This window comes from Galendromus occidentalis, unplaced genomic scaffold (genome assembly GCF_000255335.2).
Source record: "Galendromus occidentalis unplaced genomic scaffold, Mocc_1.1 scf7180000077086, whole genome shotgun sequence".
In the NCBI taxonomy this organism is placed as follows: domain Eukaryota; kingdom Metazoa; phylum Arthropoda; class Arachnida; order Mesostigmata; family Phytoseiidae; genus Galendromus; species Galendromus occidentalis.
The window spans coordinates 583,149-596,580 of record NW_003805074.1 but is presented as its reverse complement, the minus strand read 5'-3'; the positions used below and the strand labels follow the sequence as shown (position 1 = coordinate 596,580).

General features: G+C 52.4%; 1 protein-coding gene across 1 annotated transcript in view; it reads right to left on the bottom strand.

Annotated features, from left to right (window-relative positions):
• LOC100899494 (A disintegrin and metalloproteinase with thrombospondin motifs 7) overlaps positions 1-1,801 on the bottom strand; it is a 71,164-nt gene extending 69,363 nt beyond the window's left edge. The window contains exon 1 of the mRNA XM_029110746.1: positions 1,750-1,801. The gene's annotated coding sequence lies outside the window, so the exon portion shown is untranslated. The remainder of the gene's footprint in view (positions 1-1,749) is intronic.
• Between the last annotated feature and the right edge of the window lie 11,631 nt (positions 1,802-13,432).

Here is a 13,432-nt window from a genome sequence, read left to right as displayed (position 1 = left end):
GGCCCTCTGGGCATCGCGTCATCAGAGGTAGAAGCATGAGAGGAGCTCAGATCATCCGCATTCCACTTCAGCGGACTCGAGCAGCCAGCCGGCTGGCCTTCGTGCCAGTCGGTCGGCGAGTGAGCCGGACAGGGAAAAAATATACGGCCGGATCCCAGAGGCGCATCCAACTCCATGAGACAGGAGGTAACTTGACGAGTTGATCATCAAAAACAAAATTTTGTCGCACGTCGCAGCGTAGAGATATTTCGGAGTATGGTCATTATTCGCAAACACACGTCCCAGGCTCGCACGTAAAATCACGGCCAACGTGCTCCGGCGAGCCCGGCTCGCCCGACCGACGGAACGAGTACGCTTCAGTAGCTGGAGGCTGCTCAATACTGATGCGAGCTCATTACGACTCTCTGTAACGGAATTGTGATCCCGCTTGTGATACGCCTACATGATCCTGCCCGCCGGCCGGTCGACGGTACTCTCGTCGGGAGATACCTTGTCTGTTTCTTCTCTCGCGACCGGTGGTATGGCCGTGTTCAATTTGTAATTTCTGATAGTGATCTCAACGACTGCATTGGCGGCCACGTTACAGGTGGTAGCGGAGCGCTCCAAGCACGCGCTCTCGAGACAAATGTCTCGCTATTACGACGGACTGCGCGGGTAATTCGTTCGGAGCGATGATCTTTGCTCACAATATTGAACCATCCATTCAGCTATCACGACAGATCGTCTTTTTTTTCCGAAACCGCGGTGCTTCGATTTGCTCTCTATCCGAAAGGATCACGGCGGCGCTGGTTACACGGAGCCGAGCAGTTGGAAGCGAAATTGGATCGCGTTTCATTGTCTCCGGTCGCGTTTATCCGTCTTTCAGTGTTCGTTCTTCTCAAAAAACACTCTATCGCGTAACGTCAACGACGGGCATGCCAGCACTGGTCATCGGTCATGTTTTTTTTGTCTCGTCGGAATAACGCAGCGTGACTTCGGCCGCTAGTGATTTGAGCGTTGATTCGCCGCTGCTGCCAATGATCACCGAAAAACGCGCGTCACGTAGAGTTGCTAACTCGCGACAAATGAACGGCGTAACAGAGCCGGTCTCGGTCGATTGTTCATGAAGCTCATCCGTTGCAGGAACAAAAAACAGAATAGTTGCACCACCTGCACGACAGCTCCTGATAATAACGATTGTGGAAAAAGGCGATTGTTGGGCAAATCATGACCAGAGGCTCGACAACTGCCCTTATACCTGGGATGCAGGCTCGAAAATGCTCGCAGCGTGGTTTCTCGAAATTCTTCCTCGAGACTTGCGTCGAAACTCCAGGCTTTGGAAACCTGGAGAGAGCTTAGTATGAAGTTTTCGGATCATTCTGAACTTTTCGAGCCCAGAACCAAATGGCTGAATATCTATTGGCGCGTCATCAATATTCGTCACTGGGAGACATCGCTATCGAGCTTGCCTCTTTCGTAAGAAAGGGACTATACCCAATCGAATTCAGATGACTAAAAAATCGGAGCGACTTCTCGAGTCGTCAATCAGTAGGTCGTCGGTGTGCTGATAACGAATGACACACGTGTGTTGCAAAGCTCGTCGTCGTTCCAGTGCATCGACACTCCGCCGAGATCTTCTTCTCTACGCCCGAACGGTGTTCTGCGCATCGACCGACAGAGAGGGAGGCGATCGAGAACGCCGCGGGTTTTGAAATCCGAGGTAAGTCACTCGGGGAAGCAGGTCTTATTCCAAGAAATTCCCCTACTTACTTTGTCTGTGGTCTCGGAACACGGCCGCACTGAGAGGAATGAGGCTCACGAGGAGCCACAATGTACTCCGAAACAGTCGCATGATGCGCTCACAACAATTTCGACGGCGACGACAATGATATCGACGACAGCATCATTACTATCACAAACATCTTCAGCGAAATGAACCGAGTCCTCGCGGATCTTTCGGCAACGACAGCGGCATCGTTTCACTTCAGAAAATTTCTGCTGCGGCAGCTGCCGTGTACAACACTGCAGCTGTAGTCCACACTGGTCGCACAGGTACACGCACTCGACTGAGCAGAGAATACGCTTCAATCCACTCTGTCTAATTGCCGAAGTTCATCCTGTCGCGTCGGGCTCACTTTGAGTCGGCCTTATTTTTCCGAAAACTGGCACCTCGAATTGGAGGTATTCTCCTCCACGGACACCTCGTCGAGTTCCGCTGTCGCTAATCTCACGTTTCCGTTTCTGTGGCGGCACTTTTTCACTGAACATCCATGCTTCCGGCTGACCGATGCTATGAGATTCTCCGATATGGAGGCCGATTTATCCTCCGGGCGAAACTGTCAGGGGGATGCCACCACGACCCGACGAACAGTATCACCAAGTGTTTCTCGATAAATATTCGATCCCGGAGCTTGAGTTCGCCGACCGGTGTTTTCTCTGCGCAGTCGGTGATTGAGGACAAAGAGACGTTTGCGGTACTTCTTGGCCTCTGTACTGGGGGAAGAGTCGCCGGTTCGCTCTGGAGTTAGAATTGACATGAACTGAGGCTCACGCTCGAGACGGCACGTTGGAATCGCCGGTCTCTAAAGCGCTACCCTCCCTCAATCGGTCCTCTCTCGCTGGTGAGCGCCACCTACATCAGTCAGCTCACACTCTATGCTACTCCAGCCGGCAGCTCGCTCGGTTAACCAAGCAAGCAAGCAGCCAGCCAAGGCATGAAGATCATCGCTGGGGGACCTGCCCTTAAAACTGGGGAACGCTTCAGAAGATTGCCGCGATGCTTGGATCCAAGCGATCCGGACAGGGAAAATACTCGACGCATTGATTCTCAATCGGGGCGAGCGAAGTGAATCGGTCGAGGGCGTCGAGAGATACTAGGGGGTTCTTCGGGACAGAATAATCCCTGTTCAGCCTATCGTATTCCCGGAAAAAATCCATGAATGAAAGGCGGACGTTTCGCTGAAGTTCTGCTTTTCATCAAATCGGAGCGGATCACGATTTGCCTAAACTTGGAGCATCCTTGCCTCTCGTATCGCTTAGTACCTTTCACCGCCTTTCACCGATTAGAGTACGCCGGACAGATTCTCCTCAATATTACCGAGCTTGAAAAGAGCCTCGGCCGATGATGGGGAGCTCCTCCGGGAGCTCAAAGTCCATCGTGGAGAGTTCCCGAATCCTTATTCGGGAATAAATCGGAAAATACATCCCCTCGAAGTCTAGCTCACTTCTCCGAAATCTCCGTGACGGCGAGCGGAGTCCTAGGCAAGAAACTTGCGCAGTCATTGGTCATAGCGAAGAAGCTCAGCCGTTGATTGAGTGTGGACTCTCGAGGATTCGACGTTCAGGAGCGTCTGGCCGTGGAGAGCCCGCCGAGAACTTTCTCAAACTTTCACACAGGTCGCATTCACCCTGGACACGATGCATACAGGTGTTGAGGTTCGAGTCTGCTAGCGAGTCATCGGGATAGAAGGATTCATAAACCTTTTCCTTTCCATCGGATCCTCGATTTTATACTTTTTCCACATTCAGAGTCGCGTGCCGCTGCATAGACGCTTCCTTGGCACGTCCTGCAAGGAGAGCTTGGTCCCGCTTCCCAACGTGGGGGAGCGGGAGGAGCTCCTTTCAGAGTCGGGAGGGACTTTCCCAGCTCTTCCTGGACTCGAGAGAATTCACCAATCACGTTCTGAGATCGGTCTACTGAGTGAGAGAGGGGTTCACGACTTGTCCCACGCCGATTCCGTCAAAACTCAAGCAACATTTAGGCCGAGCCGAGGCACGATAAAATTCTGAGCACTGGCTCCCCCGCGCCCCTCGGAGAAAATTGAGGCTAAATATCTCATTAAGGAGTTCCGACACCATATGGGGTTCTGATTTTATTCCCCTGAAACGACGTCAGACTTCTTTCGCGGCACATCGCCGACAGGGAACGCGGGCGTGCTCGATTCCTCAGTGTCCTCTCTTAATCCGTTGGTTTAAGAAATGATAGTTCACCAAAAATCGCTCGGAACAGAGCGTATTCCCTCAACACCCCTATTCAATGACCGGCGGAATCTGCGAGCAGAGGACCGTTGAGCAGTTTTGGCTTGAGTCGAACAGAATTCCGTGGAGACTCGGAAATTCAATATCTGGCGTATCGGTGCCGGCTTTCCGCCACGCACAGAGCCAGAGCGGTCTAAACTGTGGGGAATCCATTTTTGGATGATCAAGTCTCTCGCTCGAGACATGATTCCCTCACACCGTCGGCATCGTGCCCTCTCTGTGCTTGTGGAGAAAACCCAGATGAGTTCTGTATGCTCAGAATCGTAGGTAATTTCGATTTCCAGACCTCTCAAATGTTGGATCGGTCGAAGCCGATGATTTCTGTACTCGTCCGCTTGATCCATCGATTCCTTCCACGGATATATTCTCATGAGAGCGACTGTCCCGATGCCGCATCGTGAGAATGTTCAAGAACAGGATCGAAGCCACCTTCGTTTCATTTTGACGCAGATAACTCATCAGCTTCTTCTTGAAAGCCCCAGCTTGGTCCTTGAAACTTTCTACGGCTCGGAGAACATCGTTAGCCTACTTCTTGGCATACCAGTCGACGCCGTTCTCGGCACTTCCGTCCAAATCGAGGGGATTCCGTTTTCTGCTTGAAAGTACCAACAAAGAATCCTGGCGCGAAGACGTCACGATCCACGACCGTCCGCATCAGGTGGCGCTCTCCGGAATCTAGCGAAACTTAACGTGGAGATCCATTCACAGTTTTCGAGACCAGCGATGGTCCCATATTATATTCTCTTGGGGGGAATCTATGAGAATCCCCTATCACGTCAAACCATCATATACACAGACAGCGCGGAGCTTTCATCAGAGGTTCACGGGCGACTGAAATTTCACTTCTTCCGTCCCTCGCCGGGACTTCGAGACCTCGCTTAAGCTCCGACGGAATGGGACACACGATTGTTAGACCCCCGAGGGACATTTCGGCACCACGGTCATACAGAATCCGATCGGCTCCATGCTGACCTTTAGGCATTGCGTTCTTGCTCCACGTGCCACATCAAGGAATCGTGCGATTTACCGGAGAGATACTTGAGATTCATGTAAGAATCTTTGAGCCCCCTTGCGATTCCTCCATTGTCGATATCGGCATTCGGATTCTCTGTTCAGATCTCTCCAACCGCAAGTCGAGTCCTCGGACGTTTCATATTTCAAAGAGCGGTGAAGGGACCCGAAAGGTCGGAGCTTTGGAATGCGGGTTGAGCTCGTCCCTGAGAGGCTCGCTTCGGGCCTCGCCACGGTGAGGATTCCCCCGATCTGGGGAGGAATCTGGAAATATTGGCAACGCAGAACCCCGGAGCTGAGACCTGTCTTTGAAATGAATCACTGATACACCAGAGCCTGTTCCCCTAAACCGACAAAGTCTATTTGAGTCTCGACGTTGTTTCCAGGCACATGAAATCATCCCTGTTAGACCCTTAACCGCGCGGCGTCATTGGGATGGCGTACCTCTGTCACTGGAGTATAGTTCTGAAACCAATTTCCTACCGGCGACTCCTCCTCGGGCTATCCGCATGATCCCGTCTCCCTCACGAGCTTCCCCATTCTTCGATTTCGCCCACGGTAGCAATGATGAAGAATGCGATGGTGGCAGTAGCGTACCGATGGAGGGGGAGGGCGGTGCGTGCCGACCGCACCGGGCGCCATCGTTCCAGGGGCGCTTTTTCCGACTTTATAGTTCAGCCCGCAAGATTCGTTATCATCAACTAGCATATGAGGCTCTTCCGCCGCACCTCATCGCTGCTAATGTCTGATGCAAGCGGCGACTTGGCTGTCAATTCGTGTTCCACAAACTTACACCACAGCCATCGGCGCACGTTTACAAGCGCAGGAGATGGCGTCCCGAATATAACGATTTTGTTGAGAACGTACTTGACCACTGCTAGCTGCGAGCGGACATCCTCGAAACTCAACTTGATCAAGACATATTCGAGATCAACGATGACTTCATCGCGCTTGAGCAATCTAGTAATTCTATCCATCGAGAATCAAATCGCCGAAAAAATAGATTACACAGAAGTTATCGAGTCTTTCGCTAGATCGAAAGCCAAACGAGCCAATTTGTGGAAGCTTGTCTATAAAGCTTTAAGCTCCTATCAAAGAGGGAGGACGAGGACGGATAGGGATAGTCGTCCCGAGCATGAATATAATGTCTAGTAAGAACGAGAGGAAAGAAGCCATTCGATGCATCCATTTCATCTTCATATGTCGTCGAGAACACGTGCTTTTTCCCGTAGATATCGAGCATAGATAAACGGGGGCGCCTCTCTCAGGAACCGCACAGGGCGCCCTTCACTCTAGGAACGCCACTGGATGGTGGGTATATGTCGCGCGATATATACACCTGGGAGCTAGCACCTCTTTGCGCCGTCTCCAGGTCTTCTACGTACAATTTTGACCACATTTGGACGAGTTAGAGTTCTTCAATGCAAAGTAGAACTCTCTTCCGCTATTCCGAAGTCGCATAGTACCGCTCGTTTCCCTGAATTTCTGAGCAGAGAATGATCGAGGGGTCCGAGCTTGATGCGCTCGTAGTGAAACTTACTTTGACTCGCATTCTCTCGTTAGAGCCCTTGCATTTTCGCGAAAGACGCACCGAGAGGGAATCGCAATCTGTGACTATTTAGAATAGTGAGCTCGTGCCCGGAGAAGTTCAACATTGGCTTCATCAAACAGAATCCGGTCCGGACTTTGTTCATAGCGATGTGGGTCGCCCCTCTGGTCGCTCTCTTTCGAATTCAATTTCAAAATGACAGGCTTCGTCTATTCAGAAAATTAATCCCGACACGAAATTTCACCTGCACGTTCCTACACTCGACCGTCACCCGAATAGAGTTCCGTCAGGCGGTAGGTCGGGCGAGTCAGCCGGCGAGCGAGCAAACGGCTTGACGGTCGCATTGACGTACGGACGTATGAGCGAGCCACCGTTTTGTCTGTCATCGGAATAAAGTCTCCCGTCAAGGGATCAAATCATATCAAAGAGCTTTGCATCATCGATTCGAGCCGCGGCTGTCTGCTTATTCATCTGAGTTTAAATCGCTGTGCGATTTCCCCGAGAACTTCAATCAGGACCTCTGACTTCCACCTCTCCTGCTCGAGAAGGATGACGAGTTTGAGCGGTGAATTTGGATATGACGATACGGGGCGACGCGGGCTTCGCATCGGGACCAGAGTTCGGTCATCTCTCGGAATACTCCCCCACGTCAGAGCGTGTTGCTAAGAGGCCCCATCGGATCGAATCGGAACTGTCGAATGTCTTCCATCTTTTCGAGTCGGTGGCAGCGAGATTGCTCCGGAGGACTCCGGCGATTTCCGTCGCAGAGAAGTCGACTCTTTCTTCCTCGTGGCCCATAGACTTTGAATTTCCTTGGGGTTTCAATTGTCACCTCTAAAATGGAACAAGCACTACGGTCATTGACTCTCCGACGGGACTCAAGAGGGAGGGGCTGGAATTCGGTTGGAGCGGAGCCGAGGTTAGAGTAGGGTATGCCAGCACATGCGGTAAGCTGAGAACATCAACACTAAAACTTCAGGATACCCACATGCAATCGTTCCTGCGGCGGCGAGTGGGCGCGAATAGATATCGGCTCACATTCTTCTCCGAGACTCGACGCGGTGCATTCCTCTAACTTCTTGATTCGGTCGCCTCCTTTTCTTTTTCAGAACTTCTGCGGGCTTGGAGGTCTCCCTTGGGAGTCCATGTCGCTGCACCACGAGAATTTCCCCACAACGGTACCACCACAGTAAGTATTCCACCTTCAAGCGGAAGTGTAAGCACTCGCTCCTCGGGAGACAGGGCCTCTCGGTCAGCCTCGGAACGATATGACTCCTGAGCGTCCTCCATATTCTTTTTTTCGAGATCTTCCCTCTTGAATCGAAAGGAGCTCACAATGAGGTCGATATGGGAGAAATCGTGGGAGAATTGTCCAGGAGAATCTTTGTCACCACCTCTTCCTTCTGTTGGCACCATCGTTCGAAGTCCGCAATCATCAGCAGGTGGCATCATCGCCACAGCGATTCGAAAGGCTTTTAGCTTCTCCTTGCGGCTTTTTGTCCGCTCGTTTTCCTCTTCCCCCTCCATCGCTTTACTTGCTTCCCGCGCCTGTACTGCTGCCCCTGTTCACTCCTCTCAGCCGGTTATCGAGCCCCCGGGTTGCCCCCTCGCCCAGTTTGTTTGCCCGAATGAGGGTCTTCCTCGATCTGTTCGGTCGCCGTGAGAAATGCTTCGGCCCGTTTGTCCACCGGCCGACTCGTCCGCTGACCCGAATCCCGTGGCGCTCAAACCTACGAGGCCCTATCTGCAGTCAAAACTCCACCCCCGGATGATTGAGTATCTTGCTCTCGTACGATCAACACTGCGACGGCGGATGCGCTGCATCCACCGCTACGGAATCGCGAAATGTATCTCTGTGGACACTGGTGAGCGCATTCTCGGTCGCTTTCGCCCTATTTCTCTCGATGCGTTCGGTATTCCGTCCGGCTATGCCCACGCTTCTCGCCTCGGCATACTTCTGAATACTTCCTGCTGCTCGCCGCCCAATCCATCGTTGATAAACGGTGGTCGGGAGGGAGCGGCTCGTGGGGAAGTCGTTAAATCAACAGCTCGCTTACCAAGATATGGCCATCCGTCGACATTTTGGCCCGGGATCACTCGTCAGCTGTTCTCGGAACTGCTCGCGGGCATCATGCACTACTCAATATAGGCCTTAGCACTACATTGATCGTCAGAAAAATTATTATGCATGTATATACGAAAAAGTTCCACACCCTGTCCTGGAACATACGAAAAAGGAGATCGACCAGAGCTCTGATCGGAAGTCCTCTCGCGAGGGAAGCCGGAACGCGAACCAGGAAAACCGGGGAGTAGCAGAATGTCTGATCTCCGCCTTGCGTCCATCGGGAACAATCCGCGGACTCCCGGCTGATTACTGAAATCGAGTAGTTGTCCATGCGGGCTCGATTCACACCGAATGCTTACTCGACACAGCTCACGTCTTCGCGAACTCCTTCGAACCCCCACAGGAATCCAGCAAAAGCCGACGGGCATCTGCGGCACTATCGATCCGGCAGATCCTCCCGGACTCGTAATCGAGCTCATGATTTTTGCCCTCAGCACGAGAAACGGATTTAAATCGAAGCAAGACTGGATCGAGCGACTTTCCCCGGTCGGAGTCGGAGTGCGCCCGCCTTGCGCCTCAAACTCCTATCGGATGCATCGCGTCCCTGTTGCGACAATCCTTCCCGAGGATAGAGACGAAAAAAAAAACAAGATGAAGAAAACAATGGTGACCACGCACCAGGCCGCTTCCCTGAATGAGACGAGGCGACGTGAAGCTAGCCGGCACCCATGGCTCCAATGGTGGGCTCAGATGGAACACGCCAAGGCAAATCATTTGAATTCTCGGCACGTTCTCCTCTTTTCATGATTCTCGAGATTGCGAACGAGTTTTTTTTATACTCCTCACAATTATTCTGGTGAGACTCCGAGAGGAGAATTCATCCTTTCGGTCATTCAGATGCATGTATTCATATGCGTAGTTACGTCTCTGCCCACTTCCTTCCATCCACGCCTCGCTCTCACGCTCTAAGGTGACTGGAGGTTGTAGGCCCTGAGACTGCCGACGCGTCCCGAGCACTGCGAATCCTTCTCTGAATATTCGAGTCCTCCGACGGTTTCGCATGAGACACAAGACGTAAGATCACTCATCACAGTCGAAGAAGCTCGTCCATTGTCCCTATTTTATTTCCGACCGAATACTCGAGCGGTGTGATTTCGCATCAGTTGTCCCTTTGACCGTTCCAGGCACGGAGTCAGCCCCGAGCCACGGAATGTCGGCTCCCCATAGCGTGTTCATCTCGCTCAAGGATGGCCGTCACGTCCAGTACCTCACTCTTCTTACGTTTAAGCGTTTGAATATTTTTCCCATTCGGGTTTCTGAGTCGGTGGGCACACGACCTGCTGCTCGAACAGAAGCTCCGTCGAGTATCCGTCGGTGCAGCAATTCTTCCCATCGGAGACAGAGGGTTAGGGTTCAATGATCTCTGTAAGTTATTTTTCTCTCCGAAATTTCCCCCTGAAGAGTTCCTTCCATTCCTGTTAGCTGAGCCACCTCTTCCTTCTCCGTTCGCGTTGCCCGCGGCGGAAGCTGCTCTTTCTTGGGTGGACTGCTTAGCAAGCCAGTCTGCTACGCGCCAGACCAGAGTCGAAACAAAGGTTCTTTCAGTTTCTCGGTCCATTCTGTAGCAGCTTGAGCAGATCCGAGCTACGGGCTGCGTAGCTATCTCTGTATCTCGGCGTCCGTCACTCTCTCATTGGTGCACTCCTCGCCTTCCTCTGCACCCCAGCGATGTAGTTGGCTTATCTCATTCTACGTAGACTGCTCTCCCGCGTTCTCGTTCCTCCTCTCCCCCTTCGAATTGTCACCTCTCACACACTCACCAGCCCAGACGTCAGCGGGGCACACTCTAACACGCACGCGCGACTTCTTCCCTTCCGGTTCCTTCTGCCGACCGTCTTGTCCGTTTCGTCTTGTTTTGTTGTCGGCGAATAGAAGAACGAGGAGCTCCTCAGGCGAGGGGGATGAAGATGGAAACAACGGAGGGGCGAGGACGGGGATGAGGTGAGGATAAGGAATAGGGAATCATCCCTCCGCCCCTGGCTCTCACGCAGAGCCTTTCTTTGCTGCGGTATCTCTTCTCTGCAGAGGGGAGACATCGCCCTTCGCTCGCTTGTTTGCTTACTGGGATGGTCGGACGCTCGTTTCGTACGTTGCTTCCCTGGCTGGCTGGTTCAAGTCCACGCAGTCGGTGAGACTGCTAGCTTTTGACTGAATGAGTCACTGTCTGAGCCAATGAGTGAGTGTTAATGAACGCATTCGGCTCAAACGAATCACGGGCAGAGGAGAAACGGAACCGACCGAGCGACCAAGCGACCGGGAGACACACCGACCAGCCAAGAGACCCAGACGAGTGACTCCGAAGCAAGCCAACGCAACAACCAGACGGAGCCCCAGCATCTGCAGTTCGGGATAACTTCCTCCTTCTCGTCCTCCTTGTTATTCTTTGACAGTGCTTCTCCGGCTACGGAGTGTTTGTTTCTGACTGAGTCTCGTTCTATCTGGTCCTTGCTGGCGACGACGATCAAGTCAGCGAGAGGCCACGAAGCGCTCCGGCTGTCCGCATTGATTCATTCGTCCGCCGCCACGGAGAAGGGATTCTGTGCGAGAATCATGCCACAAAGTCAAAGAGGCGCAAACAAACATTGACGACCGCTTCTAAGCGTGATCTCATTCTCTATTTCTCTCGATCTCCGTCGCGTGGAAGGTCTGAACTTGTTTTTTTGCACTCACATCATCATCGTGATCAGCTTTCCGAACCTAAACGGATCAGCTTGGCCCAGCTCGGAGAAGTAAATTTGCACTCAGACTAGAAGCGGCAGCTACCCATGCATTGAATTTTAGATCAGACAAGTTCTGCTTCTTTTTCGCCACTAGCCCCCAACCGCGAGTTCCCCGATTTCTTCGTTCGCGTCGCGGAAGGCTCCTTTCCGCTACCCTATTCCCCAATTACCCCATGCCGCCGATAGCTACGAGAGAGACAACTCCAGAGGTTGTCTGCTAGTTCTGTGAATTTTTGATCGACGATGCCCGATAGGAGGCGATTCTGGCGGCAAAAGTCATCGAGTCATCAATGCCATGGGGATACCACTTCGAATCATAGTAGGACGACTTAGAGCCTGCGCCCCTGAGCATCCTGTACGTCAGCACCCGACCCTCATGCCCTCCCTCAACTCGAGCGATGGTCCGGCTTATCCTTCCGCGAACGTGGATCCCTGATCCTCCGAAATGAAGGCTTCCGATAACGACAAGATAAGGTTATTGATGATTTTTTGAGGTGATAATTCTTCGTGCACGTGGTAATTATCATCTCCAATCCTCCTCGTCCTCTGAGAGGATCTTAATGATTTTGTTGACGTTAAAGACCACGTTCCTGTTGATGAAGATAATTATGAGGGTGAAGATAAATTAATAACAAGCTTCTGATAATTGTATCGCGAAGCAAGCTCACTCGAGGAGAGGTCCCAGTCCATCCAATCCAGTGGAACTTGATGGTCAGGTAGTCAGTCAGCTCGGCAGAAGTCGACGCCGCCGCCGCCGCCGACGTCTGCCCCGCTCGGTTAGTTTTTGCCGAAGCTCGAGAGCCCTTAGCTGTTGCGGCCGTCTCCGCAGCAGCAGGTCGATGCTGGGTCTAATGGCGGACCCTTCTGCTCACATAATCATAAAGCTTTTCCTTTCGCCGCCAGATTCCCCCCGTCTCTGCGGACACTTCCAGAGCTTTGCCGCGCCCACCCCTCCATTTTCCCCCCTGGCTCAGTGTTCCTCGTATCCGTCCCTCCCATGCGGACTCCCTACCCAGGCCCTCCCGAGCCGTTGTCAGAGGGCCGACTCTCCCCGAACACTCGTATCGTTTTATGTAACTCCCTCTGAGCGCCGTAAATCCGTTGTTCCCACAGCAGATTTTGTTGTTCGGGTAGGCCTCGCTTTCGCTGTCGGCGGTGCTGCCGCTGCTTTGTGATGCACTTGTCGGCGGTTTGAAGGCAACGTCGACGATGACGACAACATACGGTCGCTTCTCACCCCGCTTGACTGAGTGAGCTCCGTGCTTGCAAAACCTATTCGTGAACATACCGAATACGAAAAACTCGATCCCGACGCTTGTACGCCCGCGTCGCAGTCTTGTCTCGCAACAAGCTCCGAAATTTGTTGCTACAACCTACTGTTGACGGTAGCGCAGCGTTCGGATATACTGTTTGTTAATTATCTCGCGACGGCAATCATCCTCAATACGCTTAAATTTGTGATGTTCGTAAACGTGTAAATTCATCCATTCTAACGAATCTCTCTCCACCGATATTTCGGTCTCGACGATGCGCGCTCGCGCACAATAATAAACAGTCCAGTTTCCTGAAGTAATGGAGAGTATCCACGCCGTTCTCCTTTAGTGTTAGCTGCTTCGGAAATCTTCTCTCCGAGAATTCACTTTGCTCATCCTCCAGTTCCGACATTGGTGCCGTTTCGACCAGGATCATTCAATCGACAATCTCGAGATGTCTCCGGACCGCAACACGGAAGCGGCTTCGAGAGAGCTTGGGAATCATGACGGTGCGATGCCGAGCCTCACAGTGCTTCAAGGGAGAAGGACCCGAGGCAGAAATACGCTTCTCAAGGAAATTCAAGAGCTGCAAAAAATCGAAGCCATCGACGACAGCAACCGATTGCAAGTCTCATTGGCGAGATCTCGAATCGAAAAGATCGTTGAAAACGTCCGACAGATCAGCAATCAGATCTCGTGTCACCCGTGACTTCGCGAAAACGAGAGCGATCGAGAGGCGGAAGAGGCTGAATCCGCG